The sequence below is a fragment of the Molothrus ater genome, chromosome 5 (assembly GCF_012460135.2).
Source record: "Molothrus ater isolate BHLD 08-10-18 breed brown headed cowbird chromosome 5, BPBGC_Mater_1.1, whole genome shotgun sequence".
NCBI lineage: Eukaryota > Metazoa > Chordata > Aves > Passeriformes > Icteridae > Molothrus > Molothrus ater.
The window spans coordinates 52,783,868-52,806,649 of NC_050482.2; the positions used below are offsets into that span (position 1 = coordinate 52,783,868).

Sequence of the window (22,782 nt, forward strand, 5' to 3'; positions counted from 1 at the left end):
AGGAGATGGGTATGAAGGCTGGAGTATCATTGGGAGATGAAGTGCCAAAGTCTGAAGTGCCGTTGAAGTTTGCCAGTGGAGGCAACCTCCTAAATTCTTGCAGCTTGCTGGTGGCCAGCTTTACTGCTAGAAGGTATTTTAGAGCCCTTTATGCTAATGCTCTATACAGTAAGTGTGTTACACCATCTCAGGTTGGCTGTCTACAGATTACTCTTAAGCAGTGTCTGAGTTTGCTCACGTGGCTCTTATCTTCTCTGTTGCTGATTAAAATCGTGATTGTATGGAGCAAAAGACCTTCCAGCAGTTTTCCTGGAGTTTGCCGGATTGCTTCAGACACTTTCAGTGGTTTTTCTTGTATTTCTATATTTTTAACAGTATCAAATTGCTGGGAGTTGAGTGCTGAGCAAAAGTATTTGAAGTGGCTAAAGTCAGAATTTTGTATCTTTTCATTAGCAGACTAAAATCACATTTCTCTGGGTGGTAAAAAGAGGCTCATTTTTTTCTTAGGGAGATCACTGCATCCACCTCTTGGGAATCTGACAGGACTGCAATTTGTGTGAACCCAGGGAAGTGGCTGCCTAGGCTGAGTGTGCCTCATGCTACTGTCAGCTCCCAGAAAGGAAGGGAATGGTTGTACAAGAGGCTGATGAGTGAGCGAAACTATGGGCAGAAAAGCAGAGAAGAAAGCTTAGAACAGACCTATGCAAATGATGGACTCGAGTCTAAATCTGGGCAGACAAATAATGCCTGCTGCATTCCTGTTCAGTGTCTCAGTGTTTCTTACTCTTTCCCCGTGTCTTGGGAACCACCCCTCAATTCTTAGCTATGAGGGCAGCATTCAGGGCAGAGCCAGAACAAGGACACTGATTTTTGTTTTGCTAAATGGACTTTGGTAAAAATGAGCCTCATAGTCCTGGCTCAGGTGCTAGGATAGGGCAGTTACAGAGCTCAGCAACATTGACTCAATGGATCCTAACAGTGACAATGGTTTTTTCCATCAGCTCATCAGACAACTGCTTCCTAACATTGTTATCCATTGTTAGCAGATTCTGCGTAGGCATTGCAGCTATGCTATTTATTTTGCAGCCTGGCGTAGATTATTAGTTCTCTGGCAACCCTGCTCCAAGGCCTTGAAAGCCTTTATGAAGGGTATCAGTAGTAAAGCCACACTTCGGAAAAGCTGTGGTAACACAAAGCTTTTGATAAGCTGCTGAAAAACTGGGGAGTGTCCCAGACATACTCACAGATACAACTTGTGGAGTAGGGGTGGCCATTGCCTCCTGTGCTTTCTGTTTGAAGATTTCACTGAGTAAGATTGATGGCTGCCTCATGAACTGGGAAGTGGATAGCATGACTTTCTACACAGAATGCAGGAAACCATGAGCAGGAGCTTACTGGAGTTTTTCTTATTCTGTGGGTATTCCCAGTAGCTGGGAAGAGGGTTCATTTGCCTTTATGTAATTTAGCAAACTCTTGTGTCATTTGCTGTTTTCTTTAAGCATTCCTACCAATATATCTCTTTCATCAATCATATAAACTTCATATTCCTTTTCCCTCAAGAGGCAGTCTTCCATATGGAATATCAGCGTGTAGGAAGGGTTAAAACCCTGAGGCTGTTGAGTCCTTTTTGATTTGACATTGTTGAGTGAGCTGCAAAAACCATACTGGTTCTTGAGTATACTGCAGAGTAACTAGGAAGAATGGAGTAAAGAAGAAACTGAAAAATCCAGTCCCAGAGATAACAGCAGAGATATTTGGGAAACTAAAGTGCTCTTTCTGGAGTTCAGGTTGGGTAGACACTATATTTGCTATCGTGTTTGAGAACTGTTTGTCTTGTGTTTGTTAACTAATGGGGTTTCTAAATGTTTGAAAGTGAAAGAAATTACTCTGTGGGCTGTAGACTGGAGAATCTTGTACCGGACCAAGGCAAGACAATGACAAAATTCTTTTTCAGATATACTCTATTCTGAGGATGGTCAGTTTAAGATAGTGTGTTTTTATGGATGTATTAAACCTGTACAAGACAAGTATAGTGACTTTTTCTACATCAAATGCTTGCTGAGTTTTTAGGCAAATTTCATCTGTTATCTTTATTGCGATTTTTCTTAAAAGTTTTTGCAGACTGTTCACAAAGGAGAAACCAGACATGGTATCTACACTCTGGTAAGTAGGATACTTCATTAGGGTGAGACAGGTACACAAATTGAAACAAAGGAGTTTTTAATCTTTTTCTCTATTTCAAGTACTTGAAGGTACTTTAGTCTTTGTGAAGACAAAAGAATTAAGAGAATTATTTACATACAGATATTGGACTGTGCCTGCTCAGTTACTGAAGATAAAAATCAGAGCAATTTGTCTGACATCTATTGTCCTCAGCAGTGCAATTGGCAGCTCTCATTCAGACTATCAGGCAGCTGACAAGTTCCTTCTGCTTAGCTCTGTCTGCCTCAGTCATCTGACAGACCTTGTACAATCATCCTGAGTCTGAGAGGGGCTTGGGATTGAAAACAAGAGTATCAGCTGTGGAGTGCAGAAGTACAGCTTGTTGGTGTAAGGAAGCAGCCTGAAATGATACTTCTTTTATTCCCATGGCAGTTCAGTTTTTCTTTCAGCTTCTTACCCAACATACATTTAAGATCCAAAGAAGAACTTATCAACTCCAAAGCACAGTAATGACCAAGACTGCTGTTTTCTGTCCCTCAGTGTGAATGAAATGCTATGGGAATGAGGTATGTCATCTGCATCAATGTTTCTAGCAATCCTGCTAGATAAATATCTAGTAAATATCCATGTCCTTTAATAATAGAAAAATCTGTCTTTCTGGTTTTACATTGATTTTTAATTGACCCTTGTTAATCAGGATTGAAAGTGGCATGTTTGCAAGAAAAGTTAGGACACTTTTTTTGGAAAACATGCAGGGTATGTGACTTCAGGAGTCTGTTGAGCCATAATACAGCATTGCTACCTTAAAGTATTTATTTTGAGTTGCTTAAAATAGAGAAAACCAAAACAGCAAGAACTAAAGATGGACCAATTAAAGGGTACATTTTCAAAATTTGTCACAATGTGGATTATGTTCTCAAAATGGTTATTTCCCTGTGACTACTTTTTCTTGCACAGTGTCCTGGGATAACTTTGTAAGGATTCCTCGAAGAACCAATATCAGGGCAATATTGATAATGCATTTTGTCTGTCTTATAGTGGGAAATCTACCAAAGACCAGTTTTTTATGAGGTACTAGGTAGAACATAGATTTGCAACCATTTGTAGTCTGACCTGATAATACTAAGTTCAATACAGAAGTAAGACTAACAAAGGGTGGGGGGGGTGGGGGGGGTTGTTTTTTTTGTGGAGCAGAGGGTTTGTGCTTAAGTGCATTTATGTGGTTTCTAGCAGATTATGGAAAAGATTGTCCAAGACAATATGATGCTGGTTAGAAATCCAGGAATGACTTTATAGACTCCAAATAACTGGGAAACCAGCAAAACCTATTGCTACTAATTAACTAGCATGGTTTTATAAATAGGCAGGTATCATGATCACAGTCAGACGTTAGAAAAGGATGTGCCACTCCCCTCTGTGCTAAGCCCAGCATAAAGTTATTATGGGTCCCTAATAAACAATTTTCTAAGGCAGCACTGGGAAGACTTGAAGTTGTCTTGAGAAACAGTATTGTTATTTCTAGGAAATTGAGCAGTAGCTGTCATTGGTAGTGAAAATCAGGATTAATTCAAGAATTTTGAACAAAGAAACCTTACTTTTATAGCAGGGATGTGTCACAGAAAGAAACAATTTGCCTCAGCTTTTGTGAATCTGTGTTGTGTGGTTATGTCCCACCACACAGTGGCTCAGAGCCTGCTTTGCACTCACCCACACCACTGCAGTCTCATGCCAGGAAACCCTTCGCTGTTGCTTTGTGATCACCATGTAATTCTCACACAGGCTTTGAATTTACCCTTGCAGTCCCTTCTCTTGTAATCTCATTTAGTCAATCTCATGTAGCAGTGTCTGACCTACCTTATTGTATTAGACCAGAAGATTCAGTTGAAAAACTTTGGAACTCTCAAAGCCAGTGTATCCTAGGGAGGCTCTGTAAAAAGAATGTGGTGTAATAGAGAAAGACAGACCTACTCCTGCTTGACTGGGATTGCTTTGTCATGCTCACTCTGCAGGTGGTAGGACAGATGATAAAATACAATAGCCAAGACATGGGTGTGGGAAAGGGTAGAGTAGTGGAGCAGAACCACTCAGTCTCACCAAAAGCTAGTGCCTGCCAAAGTGATATCCAAGGAATCAGAAATCTGTGCTGGCTCCCACAGTGATGGCTCTGCACAATAAAATCATTAACTAAAGTCCTCTTGCCCATCCATCCTTGTCCAAATTTCATTGAGGGAAGTAATGGATACTGATTTTTTGCAAGTCATGGTATGCATAATTTATGAAAGCATCTGTATCATACATGTTGTTACTAGATCTGTGACAAGGGTGAGAAGATGCTAAAGATATGGTATTTTTTCCTGCTGTGTTGGCTGTCCTTGAGGCTTGAGGCTGATCCTGGTCTTAAAGTGGGGATTACTCAGAAGGGGCTGGACTTTATTATGTCTAACATTGCCAGAAGTTAACTTATCATAAATACTCTATGTACAGAATATCATTTCTTAATAGAGGTGCAATGAAGGAACAAGCTTCTTAAATACTGAAAGAGAATATATTCCTTTTGTCACTTCACACCAGGATGACACTTTGTCTCTTCCCTCATTTATTTCCTTTCTTTTGTGTGCATCCCACGTGTGAATTTATCCTTTATTGATGACTGCATTCTCCTACAGTCCAGAAGGTTCTACTACATTCTTTATACCTGTATACTTTCTTAGAACCAGAATTAGATGGTCATACAATTTCTCTTTTTTTAAAGTGTCAGAAACCTGACTTATAGTGCAATATTTAGCTGAAGATAAACAGACAAAATTGGGAAAAAAGCTCACCATTTTGGAACAGCCACATAGCTTCACACCTCGACTCTCACTCCTGCATTTGGCATGGGACAGCACCTGCATGTACTATTCTTTAAAAAAAAAATGTAGTGACTGCCATAATTCTGCCCCTAAAAGAAAATTTCCACAGTATGTTTTCCATACTCTTTCTATTCATGCTAACTTTCACTGTCTCTTACCTAAAGCTTACTCCATGGGTGTGAAGGACATGTAATAGAATTTCAGTTATTTACAGAATTAATATTAGTAATAAAGGTTAACAAGGCACAAATTCAACAAAGACTGGGTCATGCTAAGGATTAATTGTCATTTATGTACCGAGCATGCTGACAGGTAAACGATGGACTTGTGAGGTGAAAACTAAAAGGGTTTATGCCACTGAGATGAAAGCAAGGATCAGATCCACTTATTTGGCTGTATGAGCATTGTTTTAAAGGCTTCTGAGGAGTTGAAAAGTGCAGGGCAAACATCAATCACCCAAAATAGTATTGATCTCCCTTGCTTTCTAGGGATCTCTGATGCCTTTAGGTTCTTACTGCGAGCACAGGAGTTCTTGTGACAGTCAGCATGGCCTTCCAAATGCAGAATGAACAGACTAAGTTGGCACACCCCTGCATTAGTAGTAAGAGCAGATTAACAGTGCCCCTCCCAAAGGTATTTCTCATATTTGAAGATCTTGGTGCCTAACATCCTTTCCCTTAATGTGAGAATTGAAGGCTGAAGCAATAGATCCTGCCTTCGTGCTTCTTGCCTGCTACAAGAACCTTGAGAGAAATTCCACCTGTGATCACTGTCTGCCTTCACTGACAGTCATAAGAGAGCTTTAAGTTATTTCAGTGAGAGGCCATATTTTGCTTTGGAGACAGGAATTCCCAGGGAATCATGACTTACTTCTCCCTCATAAAACATGCATTTTATAAAAAGATATTCCAGTGTTACCTTATCACAAATTTCAGTTCTTTGCTTTTCTAATACTATGGAGCCTGGCGATGAAAAAACCCAGGTGTTTTGTATTCAGCAATTGTGAGGTCAAAAGCTAAAGACTCTTGTGTTACAAACATTGGAAAGCAGGACATCATTCAGTATTAAAGTTTTAGTTATGTCTTAATCAAAGAAGGAAGGCCCGAGGAATTTAGAATGAAAAGATGCTCTGTTTGTTGACAATAGGGTCTGTGTATATTATCAATGCACAAATAGCATTGAAACATTCGAGAAATTAGAGATTCCTTAAAGCAGGAAAGAAGGTAAGGAAATAAGTCAGGTATCTGAAGCAGGCTGTAAAGGTTAAGGTGCAGTGGCAAAACACACATACTGTGAAAGAAACTGGAAGAAATCATTTTAGAGGATTGTCTTTAAAACTCAAACAACTTCCTGTACACAAGCAACAATTCAGACAGTTCTGCATTTGACATACCAGTACTTCAGATGGATATGTGACAGCTTTTCTGTGAGTAACCACTACAGAGAGAAATTGCCTTGCTACTTCATAACTTGCTTTTTCATCCAACAGATGTGAGCCAATCTGAGGTAAGGGTGATGATCAAGTGTTTCCCATGGTCACCCACATTATGAATGAAGGGAGTATAAGAGTTTCAGAAACCTGACATGAACTCTTGAATATGAAATACAACTCAGGGACAAAATGATCCTAACAGATTGTCTTGATCTTAGATTAAATGTCTTATATGTGAGCTTAAGAGAAGTTGTAGATGGGAATATTTGTAGTTGGAAGGTGGTTTAGGTAAGGATCATAGAATCAGAGTGTTGCAAGAACTATGTTAAAAATTAGGATTAAATTATTCAGCAGTGTATCTGGGCCTTCAGGTGCCTGAATCTAATCTGCAAGGCACATGCTTTCCTATGTCCTCTTGTAGGCAGGAGGATTGGGATGGAGCTCCTGAAGCAAGCAGTATTGAAAGAGACTTTCCCAAGCTGGAGTGGGCAGGAGAGTTTCTCAGTTGTTAACATCAACTATGTCATTTCAAGTTAAGTAAAGGAAATAATTTTCAAAGTTTTATGATGAAACCGCTTTTCATTACAACATTGCAATAATTACACAGCCACTGTTTTGTTCAGTGTAAAATTTTAGTGGTTCATCTAACTCTGCTTCTGATTGGTTTTAAAAGTACTTGTTCTGCTACACTCAGAGGTGAACTTTATAAAGCTTCTGAAGGAGCACCTTGGCTGGTTTTTTTCATTTAGTTTGTGTAAGAGGTTGGGGCAAGACAGGTGTAAGCATGGCTATGATACATCAGTAGAAATAGGTGTAAAAGAGGGCAGAATTGGTGTTATTAACAATCCTACTATGAAGGATCTGTAGCAGTGAAAATAATCTGTTTGTGTTTGATGAAAAAAAAAAGCCAAAAAAGGGATAAGATGAAAATGTGTGCAGGGGATGATGTATCTTGGCTGATGTGGCAGGAAGATGCTTTTTACAGAATATTTTTGGATTAATTTACATCATAAATTACTATTTTAACTGGATAGGGCTCAACAAGTGTTTATTGAAGAGGAAAATCTTTGTACCAGGGACAGCCAGTAGAAAAATGGCTTTATAGAGTTTCCTACAAGTTTTCCAAATACAGAGACTAATATAGAAGCAGGTCTTTCTACAGCCTTTAATCCCACCTTCCAATAGGCTATAAACAAAAAACCAAGAGAACACAGAGCCAGATTCTTCCAAAGGTACACACTGGAACAATGATGAGCAAAAGGCATAAGACACATCAAGAAAAGTACTGCATTGTTAAGGAAACATTCTAGGGAGCACCAGAACAAGGGCTGAAAATGTTGGGGAGTCTGCATTCTCGGATGAGTTCAAGACTCAGGTGGGCAGAGTCTCTGAGTTGTTTCATCTTTGAGTAGGAGGTTGAACCAGAAAAGTCTCCTGAAGTCCTATTTCAATCTAAATTATTGCATGATTTTCAAAACCCCAATTCATTCCCCCAACCATAGTTCTTGAGATTGGCGGTTTTCCCGGTACATAATCTGATTTTGGCTCACTGCAAACAAGATACCTAAAGGTATCAGGCATGCCTGAGATGTTATTGGAAAGTTATGGTCATTTTAACTGAAAGTAGCTGGTGCCTTCTGCCCCAGGGAAAGCAGACTAATGGCAATTGTTTCATAGATCTCTGCCAGATAGCAGGGAACAATGAGGAATGTATACTGCATGATAAGATGACATGTGATATCTTTACAATGTTCAGCTCAGTTCAACACACCCATTTGCAAGACAATATCCTTGAATTTCAGAAATATTTGTTTTGGCAGGGAAATATTCAAGTAAAATTAATTTAGAAAAATGGGTCCTCTCCAGAGCCCTTTGTTTAGGCAAGGAAGCAGAATAGGAGAACAAAAACTTTGGTTGTCTTCAGCAAATGCTAGCATTTGGACAACCTGGATTTATTTATAAATGTAGTATCTGAGATTAAACATCGATTTATTCTTTGCCTGGCAAGAAGATTTCTCTTTAAAGAGCTCATTCTTCTCTCAAGGAAAGTTTTTGTTACCAAAAAAAAAAAAAAACAAAACAAAACAAACTCCCCCACACACACACACAAAAACCCAAAAAACAAAACAAACAAAAACAAACAAAAAAAAACCCCACCCTGGCTAAATATCAAGGATTCTTTTTCCAAGGATGCTATGAGTTATAATGGTACAAGTGTCTTTCTTTCCTAAAATATACATGGGTCAGTCATTTCTAAGAAATGCTTTTACTGAAGCACAGACTTTGCCTTTTATACCAAAAGGATTTTAAGTGATCAGAAGTCCTTCTTAGTCTTTCGACATGCAGTCTAATAATGCCCCTTTCTGTATTCTGCAGGCACAGAATTAATGCTGTAGATTTCCCAGAAACTTCTGCTTCTTTTATTCCTGGCACTGGCATTTATCTGTCAGTGGCACAGGCTACAATCAGTGCAGACTGGACAATACACACATGGCTACTGGAAGTTTTGTACAGAATGCAGGTAGGAGGGCTCTGGGAGAAGGATTGCAAATGAAACTAAGAAATATAGTGGGAAATTATTTTTCAGGTCAGATATACATTATCATTTAACTACAATCCAACAATAATCTATTTGAATAAGCTTCTTAAGAAGGAAACATCCCCTGACAACTAATGTTGGTTTTTGGGTTTTTTAAAATTATTTTACTCCAGAGATCTCTTTGGGAAGTGTCAGTTCTGACATTTGTTAGCATGCTCAGTTTGTCCAGACGTTGCATGAATATTCAGGACCACAGAGTTTACAGTGGCCAGATTTGTTACTTTCTTTGTATAGTATAGCTGGAAGGTCGACTCTATAGCTGATTAGCTCATAGCTAATTAGCTATGTGCTGGTACAGTGTCTATTGCCTTCCAAAGAGCTCCTACTAAAGGAAGGGCACGGTCACAATGCCAAACATTCAGAACTTCAGAAACTCCAGAAACTGGGTTGCTATGGAAAACTGACTTAGTTTCATAAGCCTGTGCAGTCTAAGATTGTCTGTAATGACTTGATTACACACTGATTTTGACACTTATTTCAGCATTCTTGCAATACAGTTGTAATACAATGGTATTAAATAGTATAGCTTTTCTCGGGAGTGGGGAGGGCTAAAACTTCTGGAATAGCAGAAAAGTTTGCAAGGTGCTAATCTCTACAATTTGGGTTAATGGAGCAGCTGGTAACAGTAGGCATTGCTCTATTGTGAGCCAGATAGCACAGCAAGATGGATCACCAGGCTGCAAAATTTCACAGCACAGCACATCCTGATTCCAAAGGAGCATGGACATGCAGTTCTGCATTCTGTCTCAGTGAGACTGGTGGCTGGGAGCTGCTGTCACTGTTCCTCCAGCCTCTCTGTTTTTTCTTCTGTTTCATCACTATTGTGAAGAAAAAGATACATGAACTGAAACGGGGAGGTTTAATATGGTAACGCTGATAGGAAGGACTTGCAAAATATTGTGACTGGCAATACTAGACACTGGTTTAGTTAGGGGCAGTCTAGGGTAAAAATTAACCTTTTAGGATCACAGCTTCTTTTTCCAGGAATTTTGTACTGCCTAAAAAAAATTAAGAGGAAAGTGGAGAGACTCATGGTTTGAACTTTCTCTTGGACAAGGTTCTTTCTCTATAGTATTGTGCCATCACTGTAGTAATGCCTGAGAGAAGAAAACTCAAGTTATCAAGATGAAAGGGTGAAAAGTGATGCTTTCAGTGTCAGTGCTATTATGGTAAATGAGGTTTTTATAAGGCTATTCTAACAACCATTCAACTCTCTATCCTACTTGGTTGGTCTACAGCTTTTGCAACTCCTAACCATAGTCCTAGTACCTAAATTTGCTGGAATTCAGGTTTAAAGAGATTTCTCTTGATACCTTAGTAGGAATTTTAGAAAGATTTCTCTCTTAGAAAGGAGAGTGAATGGATTTGGGGCTGGACAAAAAAAATGGAGTAATGTAAAGATCTAAAGGAGTTATTGAAAATTTTCTTACGAGAAAGAGCAAAGTGGAACACTTAAAGCACTGATAAAACTTGAGTTATATATTTATGAGCTATCTGGCTTCTGCTGTTGCAGTCCCAGAGACCTTCAGGTTGATCTGTCATGAAAAACTGGAATGTCCTGTATTTCTGTGAAATTGTGACATTTTTGTAAACTTGTCAAATCCTGCACCACACTGAAAATTCATGTCCTGGAAACCTTTGCATATAATCTGTTTTTGGATACCAGGCATGTCCCTAAAATACTTCAATCCCTTGGAAACCCATTCTTCATTCTAGATAATAGAAGCAAGAAGTCCTTTCACATTTGATTTACAAGCCGTTTCTTAAATAGTTCCCTTACAGCAGATGTTTTCTTGACTGAGTTTGGCTTTTTTTCCCCAAGCAGCAAAGACCAAGGAGAAATTGCTGTGTTCATCTCAGGACTGTTTATTGCAGTTATCTTCAGAGTGTCACGGGATAGCGGGGCCACTTGTGCACGTTGCTACACAGTTGCCAGCTGAGCATTGATAGTGTTAAAGTCAAATCATGTGGAGGATCTAGGTATGTACAGCAAACTTTCTAATTATTCTGTGAGAAGTAGCACTGTTTGTACCATAAAGGGACACTTTTCAAATTTCGATTTCTAAGGATCCAGCTACAGGATGTGATTAACTACTGAAAGCTCTGAAAAGAGATTTGTAATGATCTATTTTCAAAACGAGACTCCTTTGTTGAATGTGTGAAGTGCAGTTAATTTACATTTCTTCCTGCATGTGCTAGCAAATGAGCTGACTAGACCTATTGCACACGAAAACACTGACATTTGACCATATTAGAGAGTCCAAGGCTGCAAATGGAAGGTTGCAGGTATAAAAGGCATCTAGATTGATTAAGCTTTTTGGCAATTTGACCTACAATTTATAAATACAGCTTTCAAAAGAGAAGATGAAACAATGCTTACAGTTCTTACTATGATTTTCTATAAATTTTTTTCTTAGACAAAGTGTGGCTAATTGAGCATTATTTATAAACTAACATTCACAACTTTGCAGATTGCTTTCTATATAGCTCTACTGAGACTCCAACCCCCTAGATTTGTCAGAGAATCTCAAATGAATAAAAACAATCAACTATATTCAACAACTAACAGTCAACAGTATTGCTATAGTTGCTTCTTGTTAATATAAATGACATTCATGTCCCAGTCTGATAGATTTTATATTTCAAATTTGTCAGTCCATGGTAAGAAAGCCACTGTGTCCCTTTCCTTTCCTCCAGCTGTATCTACTGCTTTCTATCTGGTTATCTTGATAAGCCCATTCACACCAAATTGGATAAAATGTAAGTTTACAAAGATGGTTTCAGTTAGCAAAGGGAGGAGTTAAAACACAGGGCCTACATTTCTGACTTGACTCTCTTTTCAAATAGCTATGCCTAAATATCAAATACAAAATCAAATTGATGGATGCACTGCTTAGAAAGCATAAGAGTGAGTTGATGATAGCAGTTTTTTGTTAAGTAATTTTCATAGTGCTCAAATTGTAGCCATTTTTATTAGATGCCAAACTATTCCTGTGTTCATGGCACAAAAAAAAGGAAAGGAAGAAAAATACAGCCATTGTTCTATATCTTAACATACTCCATACTGCACCCTAGAAATCTCTTGCATGCATCCTATATACAATATTCAGATTTCTTCTGTACCCATAGGAAGTCACCTGCAATCTTTCAGTCTGTTGTAATTGACCTGTGTTATTTCTTTAGATTTTGGAGATGAGCATTTTCCTGCTGATCCTTTATGCTTTTGGTGTGTGGACATAAGACTTGTGTTCAGTGAGGTAACAAGATGCTGCAGGCAGACCGTGTCACACAGAGCTTGTTTCTTTTCCACCAGTAACCATACTTGTGTCATTCTTGCAGAGATGTGAGTACAATAGTTATATATATTCAAAAAGGATATAAGATTTTCACTACTATAATCAATGCCACAGCTTTTTATTATTGTTCTTGTTAGGGTTTTTCCCCTCAAGATTGAAAACATTTGGGTTGTTTCTTAACTCAAATTAATTAAATTCCTGTAAGTAATATAATTCAAGTAATGGAGTTTGTTCCCATTCTTCACTGTTCATTGTGGGTATTTCTATTATCTGCTCTGTTATTCATAAGCAGAGTAAGTAGACATTTATTTTTCTTAAAATGACCTATACCTTCCATGTGCCAAGCATTGGCAAATATTACTGAAAATAATGGTCATTGAGACAATTTTCTTACATAGCACATAATTAAACACTTCAGGTTCCAGGGCACGCTGAGCTGTGCTGTCACATTCATATTCATATGGAGACGTTCATAATCTCTGTGTGAATCCCCCATTTCTCTTTGAACCCATCTGATTTTTATACAGTATAAACAGGACCACACAGTCCAATCAAAAGTAACAGACTGAGGCTGCATCCAGCACCTTTCAGAAAAAGTCTTCAATCATATTGATAATGAAGCACTCTCTATGTGAAAATAAGTCCCTTTTCTTCAGCACTGATAGGCAGAAAAACGTGCTAACATCATCTTCCAAAGGATTTAGTCCTGTTTAGCAGTTTTTCACTAACCATATAGGAGAGTTTAGTTGTCTTGTGCAAACATGTAGCAAAAACGGCGACTCTGCCCTGGATTTTTCACTACATGGGAGAGACTTCTGCAAAGTGTATTCAGTTGTGAACAGCAGGAGAACAAGGCCTAAAGCAGGAGGAATCAATGGCTTTTCCAAAGGGAATACTCTTGCTTTTTCCCTTATAATAATTTCTGTGTTTTTCTTCTTCCATCTCCCAGCATTCTTCTTCAGATTCATCATCGCAAAAATGCTTTGCTTAAACTAAGTAATAACTGTTTGTGATGTGGTTTTGTAAATAGCATCTGTTTTGATTTTGTCTATCATTCTTCTAGTTTTAAGCCAGACTGACACTTTTGCACAAGTAGACTTTTCCCTAGTTAATTCTCCAGCAGTCTCCAAATCACAAATTAACTTGTATTTGAAGGTTATTTGTCTTTAATATGTGTGCTTTCTAAGACTTTTCTGATTATCTTTTGAGTTGATGAATTCTCTCACCACAGTCTTATTCAGCCTCTCCGACATTTACTTAGAAAAGCAATAAGACATTTTAGGAATTTTGGTCAAGAATTATTTTGGAAACCAGCATTTGTTAATTCACCCAAGCTATTATTTATAATTAAATTATTTCAGAATTGAAGCCGTTCAGAGGTGCTTAACAAGCAGCTTAAAAGTGTTCTTTAGATACACAGCTCTTCTACTGCTGCTTGGTCTTCACCTGTTAGCAGTGATACATAATCTGTGATGGTTCCCAACGTGATTGCAGTCCAAAGCTGTTTGTTTTGAGATGATTCAGCATCTTGTATAAGTACAGATTACACCCAAAAAAAGGCTCCTCTCAGACAGTCCTTGGGCAGCACATAACAGTTCTTATCTACTTTTCACCTTTGTTGAAGGAGTTATCTCAGCAACACCCAGTTTTTCCAGCAGTTTCAATAGTCCTTGTAATTCAGAGCATCCCCATGGCTCTCAGAACAGATTTCAGTTAAGAAAAATGTGCCAGAGCTGATTTTGTTCAAGCAGCTCTTGCCAGATACAAAAAACTTTGCAAGCAGGATATATACAGCTTTAAAGAACCAAGTAATTACTTGTCAGCTACTGTCACTATATTGAATTCATAGGCTAAGCTTTAATACATGGACATCACAGTGGGACACAGGATGACTTTTCTAAGTCAGTCAAGGAAGTTATTCAGTGCTCATTGGAACAGGCTGGTTCTTGATGGTTATAAATTGTCTTCTTCCAACTTCCAGCTTTTTTTCTTAGGGTTTTATACCTTTCCATGCCAGTGTTTTTCCTATTGAATCTTCCAGCTACTAACATTCACAGTGTCAGTAACTACACTATCTACTGTCTTTATTACTCTTCTTTAATTTCATGGCCTCATACCCTCTCACATTTTAATAGTTATTTTCTTAGCATACCTGAACCAAGGTCCCCTACCTGTGCAGCACCCAAAATAGGTCTGGGAGGATTGGCAGCTGGGCCAGCACTAAGTGTTAGGTGATATAAAAGGCTCTTTTGTGTCCCTGTCCTAAGCAACTTCCAGTGCTTTTCAGGAGTGCCTGAAGATTTTCCTGAAATGCCACCCTCAGCATTAAATTTTAAAAGGTGTCTTCGCTACAAGAGAAAGAAAACTGTGTTCCAGAGAATTATTTTTTGTGTGTGTCTTGTAGCTGCTGTTCAGAATAATCACTTGAATGCTCAAATTAAAACTTTGAAAGCATGGCACCCAGATTTTCTTTGATTTCTTTGGTTTTTTTTTAAAGAGCCATAATTTGCTGATTTTTAGAGCATAACATAAACTTATTTCCTTAGTTCAAGGTTTCTTTAATGTCAAGCTTTTCTTCAGACTAGGAAAAAATCTTTCTGTTCAACCACTGCTAATGCATTCTAACAGATAAAAATGTTTCAACTAGAAATATTTGATGAAGACTTTTTGCAGGGCATAGTCTATCCAGAGGGAAATCACACAGACCCTCCCTTTGTGCCAGCTCCATTTGCTCTCCCAAACCAGGGTGATTCCATGATATATCTGGAAGTCTCCAATTATTTTCTTATGTCTGCTTCACTGGTTCACTACAGAGCAGGGGCCTTTAACATCACTATCTCCAAGGAGATGAGTATGATTTGCTTGTAATAGAATTACAAATATTAGCAAGATGGATAGTCAGCAAACACTAACACCTTATGTTTGCCATTTCACACAGATTTGGGTCCTACTTATACCACTTGTAAGAGAGATTCATGACATTCAGTTTGTCATAATTCAAGTAGTCAAAGTCCCTTTCAGACTTCAGACTGAACTTCTTGGCAGCTCTAGGCAAAGAATGATAGAATGAACATCAAAAGTTGGTGTGCCAGGAGTGGCAAAAGGAATCTAAAAGAGCTTTTCTCAGTATGGATTCCACGTAGAAAAGGGCAAGACAAGAAGAAGTGTACTGAAGCCCCAGTCTGCTGCACAGTGGCCCATGATAAATGTATTGGCTATATTGACAAACTAGAATAAATCCTCAGACTTAAGAGAGCAGCAGAAAGAAGCAAGCAGTAGGTACAAGCAAACTAAGCTTTCCTCTGTGGTTGAAGAACATACAGGACCTCTCAGAAATGCCAGTTACCACAATGGCATTTGTAGTCAAAGTTTCCAATAAGTTTTGCTAACTGTAGCAATGCTAAGAGGGTGTTTATGAAAACTGGTGACACAAATGGTACTAGTAAACATCATCACAGTGGTTAGCAGCAAAAAGGCAAATGAGATTTTTGAGTCCTTGCCTTGGACATATTCAGCATATTTCATCTGAGAAAGTCTTAGAGGCAGAAGTCATGTCTGTTCTTTCAAAGAATAATGCTTGTTTACTGATATATGCTCTTGAATCAAGTCCATGAGAAATCTCTCTCTTCTGTCCCAAAGAGCACTGTGGGTTCCTTAGAAATCATTCTGAGGCAAGAAAATATTAAATCAAAACATGGATTATCTAAAATAAACAGGATGTGTTGGGGTTTTTTCCCCCCAAGGAAAACCTAATTTTCAAGCTGATAAAATTACCTAATTTATTTTGTTTACAGCTTAATAGTACTTTTAATCTAAGCACTTTCCTACTCAGATGTTTTATTTCTGAGGTGAGTACTTTTATTTGTACAGCTCTTTTAAGAAAAAGCAGTATCTAATGTTTTCTATGGATATTATCTGTGTGCTAGCTCATTTGCAAAAGCTGGGAGGAGACAAGAAAACTGGTCTGTTTTTAGTGCAAAATTCAAACTTACTTGTCTACCCCATGATAACTCTTCCTAACTATATCATACTACACTTTAGTCATTCTCTACTCCTCTGAGGGCTAAGTGGTAGCCATCTGTCAGATCAGTCTCCTTTCATTCCTCTTCAAAGTAATGGTATCTCTGCTATTGTTAGCCTGACTTCTCTTTGCAAAGATTCCTGATTTCTGACTCCTGGAGATTATATATGATGGGAAATAATAGTCATGAATCTATAAATGTGATGCAAGAAATTAAGATACTATGAAATGCTTTAAAAATATGGCAATATTTACTATAAGACTATGAAATTCAGAATCTGCATCGCAAACTGAAGCTTTGTCCTCTAGGAGTTTCCAAAGCTTGTCAACTTTTCCAATTTCTTTATATTGTTAAGCTGATTAATTTTTTTTTTTTAACTGGAATCACTCATTTCCTTCACTTATTTAACATACTGATCTCTTTCTCTTAAAATGTGTTTTTCAGGAGTAGCCTCTAAATTGTTTCTCTATATATGTTCAGTATCAGTGAGTTTAAAACTTCATCTTTTGCTTTATTATCTCTGAGACTCAGAGTATATGCAATGCTAATTTTGTCACTTCAGTTGGTGTAATGAAAATGAAGCTTTTTTAATACTGATTCATTACAAGAGGATTGGTGAATAGCACCTGATTATGATGCAGCTGTAGGAACTGTAGCTTGAGAAAAGCTTAACTCTGCCCTCAGCAGTTTCTTCCTCTTTCAACCTGCTCAGATTGCTTGGAGTCACACAGCAGCGGGCCCAGTGCTGCTGAGGCTGATGGCTACATCACTTCCTGCAGTCAGTTTAAATGCAGGCAGATGTGTCCTACAGATCACTGGCTGTGTAGAAGTGTTTGCTGTTCTGCCAAATTCAACCACACAGTACATCTTTGCAGGGAATCTAGTAAGTAAAAGGAGCTAGAAGATAATGTTCAGCGCTGGGGCTGAACAAATCACACACTACTAATCTTCCTGGTCCTTTGAAAATCTTAGAGATTAGCATAAAATAGCATATACTGCTCTGCCACAAATATGCACATTGTTGTGCTGCATTTGACAGGAAGGAAACACACACCACACGTTGTAGAAGTTAATAGATTTAATAGGCAGGTGCAGAGAGCCCTTTTCTCCATGTGGGAGGTTGAGTAACTATTCAAGAATAAATTGTAATATATAAAAATGTTACTGTCTGATGGGCAGTGTTCCTAACCTCTGTGTTATGAAATAGTTCAGTGTGTCCCCAGACATCTTTTCATTAGATTGCAAGTGAACCAACTATGTCAGCCATGCAAGGACTTAAATGATCCTAATGATAAAGAGACAATCAGGGCAGTGTTATCACTTTGTTCACTCAATCCCAGTTGCTGGCAGAAAACAGCAAATTCACAAGTGATTTCACAATCTATATATATTGACCACACAAAAAGTTTAGACAACGTGTTTCCAATCACAAAAGCAACTGCATTTGTGCCTGTATCTAAGACAGTATCTATCTGTGCATACAGTCACAGAAGACTGCTTTGTTTTTTCCCTGCAGACAGCCAGTACCAGAGCCAATTTGACTATAAGCAAACAGAAGTTGATTATCTCATTACTTCTGAAGAGATAACCAAGAAAAATTCAGAAAGAAGCATTAATTATCCCTACATTAGGATACAATAGAACTTGTGTCAGGCTGACAGTGCTTGTTTCACCATGAGAAAAAGAATATTAGTTACCTTCTTTCTCATAGGAGCTCCAAGATACTTTCAACTGGTTAGTCTAAATCTTGGAGATGAAATATAATAATATTGTGGAACAACCATGTCTCTTGTGCCCCGTGATGTTCCCCCTTTCTGTAGCTTAAATACCTTTCCAGATGACAATGTTCAATTTATTGGTTATCTTGAGGGCATCTGTTTCAGTCGATGTTGGTTTTGGAGAATCAAGTTCAGTAGTTTACTCAAAACCCTCTGAATGTTCCTGCAAAGTCTGAGCACCATAAACAGAAGTGCTGTAGTGCAAACTCTGCACAGGACCACTGTCCCTATAGTTCTCCATATGCCTTCATGAGAGGGGCAGGGGAAAGTGAGACTACATAGCACACACTGCAGCAGCATGTCATCAAACAAATGAGACTAGAAAGGTGTCTGTAGTTTGAATCAAAGCTCAGAGCATTTTAGATTTCACTTAGGTCTTGCTGGTTTTGTGGTTACCTGCAATTGTGCTTGTTCTCAGCTGTCTTAAAACGCATTTTATCCACACTTCAAGTAGGGCTGGGTTTAAAGCCTCTTTTTCAATAAATGCACATGATGGGTAGAAGCAAAGACTTTCAGACAAGTAGCCCACATCAGTGTTTCTTCACGTTAGTTCTATACATCAAGGTGGGTTAGAATTCCAGAACTTATAACAATTTTTAATCTATTATAATTTCATTAAAGAAAAATGTGAGCAGTCTTTTCTTAGTTTTAGTCACTGGACCCTTTAACAGGAAAAGAGGACTTGAAATGATCAGAGCCTGTCAGAAGTTTAAGAAGTAATGGTGCTGCTCACTTAGAGCTTTTGACACAAAAATGTGTTCTCCTGTTTTTCAAAACTTTGATTTTCCCCAGGAACATGTGTAAAGTGAACCAAGGATTCATTACAGGCATCAGTGGGAAAAGTTAGCAAATCATAATAGTTAGAAATAGGTATGAGTTTATTCAAATCATAATTAATATTTAACAAAGGTATAGTTCAGCCATTCCAGGAAATTACTATTACAGAAAAATTTGATTTCCCAAGTCTCGTAGTCACAGCACTGGACTACACATGACCATAGGAGGAGATTAGTATCAGAAAGAGCCTGATAATTCTAGAACTCATTTGTAGTCGTGCCAGTTTTAATTAAAATTTGTTGGGAATTGAAGAGCCTTTGTCAAAGTTAAATGTGTGGATCAGCATGAAATAAGTATGAATTTCCACAAATGAATTTTCAAGCAGTGAACATAACTTGTGCCTCTAGTGAATCCTCTTCTTTTACTTCTTTTTTACTTCAGGTTCCATTTTCCCTGCTGCACTCCAGTCTTGGTTTCCCTGATGTAAGTTGATGGTTTCAGTGCCTAGGAAAGATAGCTGAGCCCTTCAGAGGCAAAGGAAATTCTTCTGAACCTATTGTGAACAATTATTGGTCTGTCTTGGGATATCATCTGCCACTGCTCTTTGTGTTTTGAAAACTCTATATTCTCTGCTTTTCTTTCTCTTTTCAGTAAGAGGAGATATGTCTGAGAGTTTTGGGTTTTTCCCTCATCAGAGGCTCAAAATATTATATAGCCTGCCTAGGTTCAGACAGAATTCACAGCTGGATGGAGTAGGTGTAGTAGTTGGAGTGGATACAAAATCAGGCTTAAATTCCATTTCAGGAATTATCTTAAATCACTTCAATCAAATACAATAAAAACAGGAGTTTAAAAGGGGAATAAAAAACCCACACTGCCACAATTTTGATCACTCACTGTAGACTTGGATATGCTCATTGAGACTCCACAGCAACTTAGTCCAACCCACATCTTTAAGTAAAGGGAGAAAGGCTCTAATCACAGTGGCATTAAGACAGAGCATAAGCACAGGACAGTTCTTCCATCTAGAGAGCAGTTCACTTCTGAGAACTGAGTCCTGCCAGCTGAAATAAGGTTTAGCATATTTCATTCCTAAAGTTAAAGTTCATCCCAGGTACTTAACATAAAGAAAAAACCCCCTTCAATTTAATTCATTGCAAGATACATGAACACCTCTTTGCCATGTATATTTTGTATTGTTCAGCTGCAACTTAAACCAAAATAAATATTTTTTTGCCTGAGATTTTCTCTGTCAAGCTCTGCTCTGATCGTTTTGCTTGTCACTTTGGTCCTAGCCCTCCATTTTCCTCATCAAGCTACAACCTCATAGACATCAGGCACTAATCAGCAAATGTGCTTTTTCTGTCACAGCAGAAGTCACTGGTGGAGAATTTTCTGTCTTATGCTTTACAGAGAATAGTGATTCCAGTAATCAAAGGCAAGGACTGTAGCCAGTTCCTAAGCACAGCTGGGTGGAAAGCAAGACTGAAACCATAAAAGGGAGTGCCCAGCTTTAAAGACTCTGTTATGGGAGGTTTTCTTTCCATTTGGTGACAGCTGGTCAGGTTTACTCTGTGCTGGACTTCAATCCTGGTCGTTCAGCCATATGGATCAGGGGCTGGCACAGAGTAAGTGTTTGCTCCCTTTCAAACACTGGGCTAGGGTTCCATTTTCACTGAATGCAGTGTGGCAGCAGAGCTGAGATTGGCTTGAGTCTTGTCCTGACAGAGTCAAGCCATGACCAGAGAATGGCCCAAACTGAGGAAGTGCAGAGCACACTTGCATCTTTGGGCTTCAGGGTAACATCTCTAACTTTATCACTTCCCTCTGCCTTTGTGCTTCTCCTGCTGCCACAGGCAGGACAGAGTAGAAAATCAGCTCCGTGGGATGCAGGGAGTAAGGGACAAGGAGCAAGGGGATGATGGCAGAGAGAAGCAGGTGGGAGGGTACAGAAGTTGCCTCTGAGATGAACAGAGGTGAGAAGACTGCTGAGGAAAAAGCTGATCTATCAATGAGAATAAAAGAAAGAGAATGAAAGGCTGGGAATCAAAAGTAAGATGTTTAGAAAAACAAATAAGAAAAAAGCTGGGGTTTGCTTCAGGAAAATAGGAATAGATGAGAACAAGAGGAACCCACAGGCTGAGAGGATCAAGTAGAGAAGAAAATTAAGATGGACAGTAAGTCAGAATGGAAAACAGCAGAAACCAGATTTTGAGGGGGAGATACCAGATGAGGAACAAAGGCAGGCAGATCCCAGTGTCAGATAGCTGAGAGATTGTAAGAGGTTTATATGCAACTTTTTTGCATGTTTTTTTGCCTTTTTAGTACATATGAATAATAGCTCCCTTGAGAGACACAACAGCTAATTAGAGGGAAATTGCAAACAAATTGAGTTCCTTGAGAAAGATGCTTCTGGAGTGCATTTTATTATTACTTTCAAATGTATTTATATTTGTCCCTTTTGAAGATAAACTAGGGAAAGGATTTCCTCTTCTTAATTTCACCCATACTAGCCTGACTGGATCTGTAATAAAAATGAATCAGGTGAGAAGCCAAATTTCCTCTTATAGAATATTGCTGCTGTTTCAGGCCTGTTAATGGGTGCATTTTCCAGCGGTGGGTAGATCTAAATGTTGTCAATAGTAAAGCTTTCACTATACATTGGATATAACATGCAATCTCTGAACTAAAATGAGCCCCCCACCCCTAGCAGTTGTAGGCTGTAAAGGTCCCACCAGCCTTTTGGGGTGCCATCATGGGGACATGACAAGGTCAGCACTACTACACCCAGCAGGGCTTAGGAGCATTGAGTGCCTGAGTCCTCATTTCTCTGACCATTCTCTAAGAAAGCTCATGGGCAGGGTGTCTCTGTGGTAAGTGTTGCTCAGTCTTTTGGAGAGTTGTATTAACCTACATCAGAGCCCATTGCTACCCTAAAGTTAACTATAGTTCAGGAGGCACAAAACCACTCTTGCCTCCTGCCGTGCTGAGGGTGTTACCATGGGAACAAGTCCCAGAGTACTGTACCTGAATATACCCACCTGAATTTAGGGTGGGTGAAACACATTTTATATGTTTTTTCTTTCATTAGAGTCATCTGGTTATTTACACTGATGTTCGCTATCAACTGGAGGGTGAGGAGGACCTTCACAGCCACTGCTGATGTCCTTTACTTTTAAAGAACAATAAGGGAAAAATGTAGCCTTCCTTCTGTTGTCTTATAGGGAGTAGATGCTATAACATTAGAAGCGTGGCTCATCACTATTTTTAATGTTTTACTAAAAGCTTCTTAAGCACTTTTCACAAAGCAAATCTGTTGTTTTTAGGTACAGTGAGTGTAGCTAATTATTATTGATGCTTTGGAAAACTTCCTGCAGCCTGATGAGAAGAAGTGACTGGTTCTTTTCACTAGAGTTGTAGACAATACATTTTCTTAATATTAAAAGCCAGTTCTTGCATAATTCAATTTATTTCCATTAGTGTTAGCAAAACTTTGTGTATGGAGTGAGACCTTATCCTTTGTAAGAATTTCACAATTTGTCCCTTTGTAACTGGACACTGAGAGTGGGAACAGATCTACAAATCTCAGTGAATTGCCATGTAATTATAGAATATCATCTAGTTCAGACACTGGCTCAAAACAGGACTAATTAGATGAAGCTATTGAGCATGGTGTCCAGTCAAGTCTTGAACCCCTCCAAGGATGATTTCATAATCTCTCAGAACAATCTGTTTCATTATTTAACTACCTTTAGAGTAATTTTTTTTCAGTAGTATCTAATCAGTATTTCCCATGTTACAGTATGTTCTGTGGCCTTTTGTACTTTCACTACACACTTCCCAGAAGAGTCTGGCTCCATTTT

At 38.5% G+C, this 22,782-nt stretch overlaps 1 pseudogene; it reads left to right on the forward strand.

Annotated features, from left to right (window-relative positions):
* The first annotated feature begins 5 nt into the window (after positions 1-5).
* LOC118698098 (BPI fold-containing family C protein-like) lies at positions 6-22,082 on the forward strand (annotated as a pseudogene).
* The last annotated feature ends 700 nt before the right edge of the window (positions 22,083-22,782 follow it).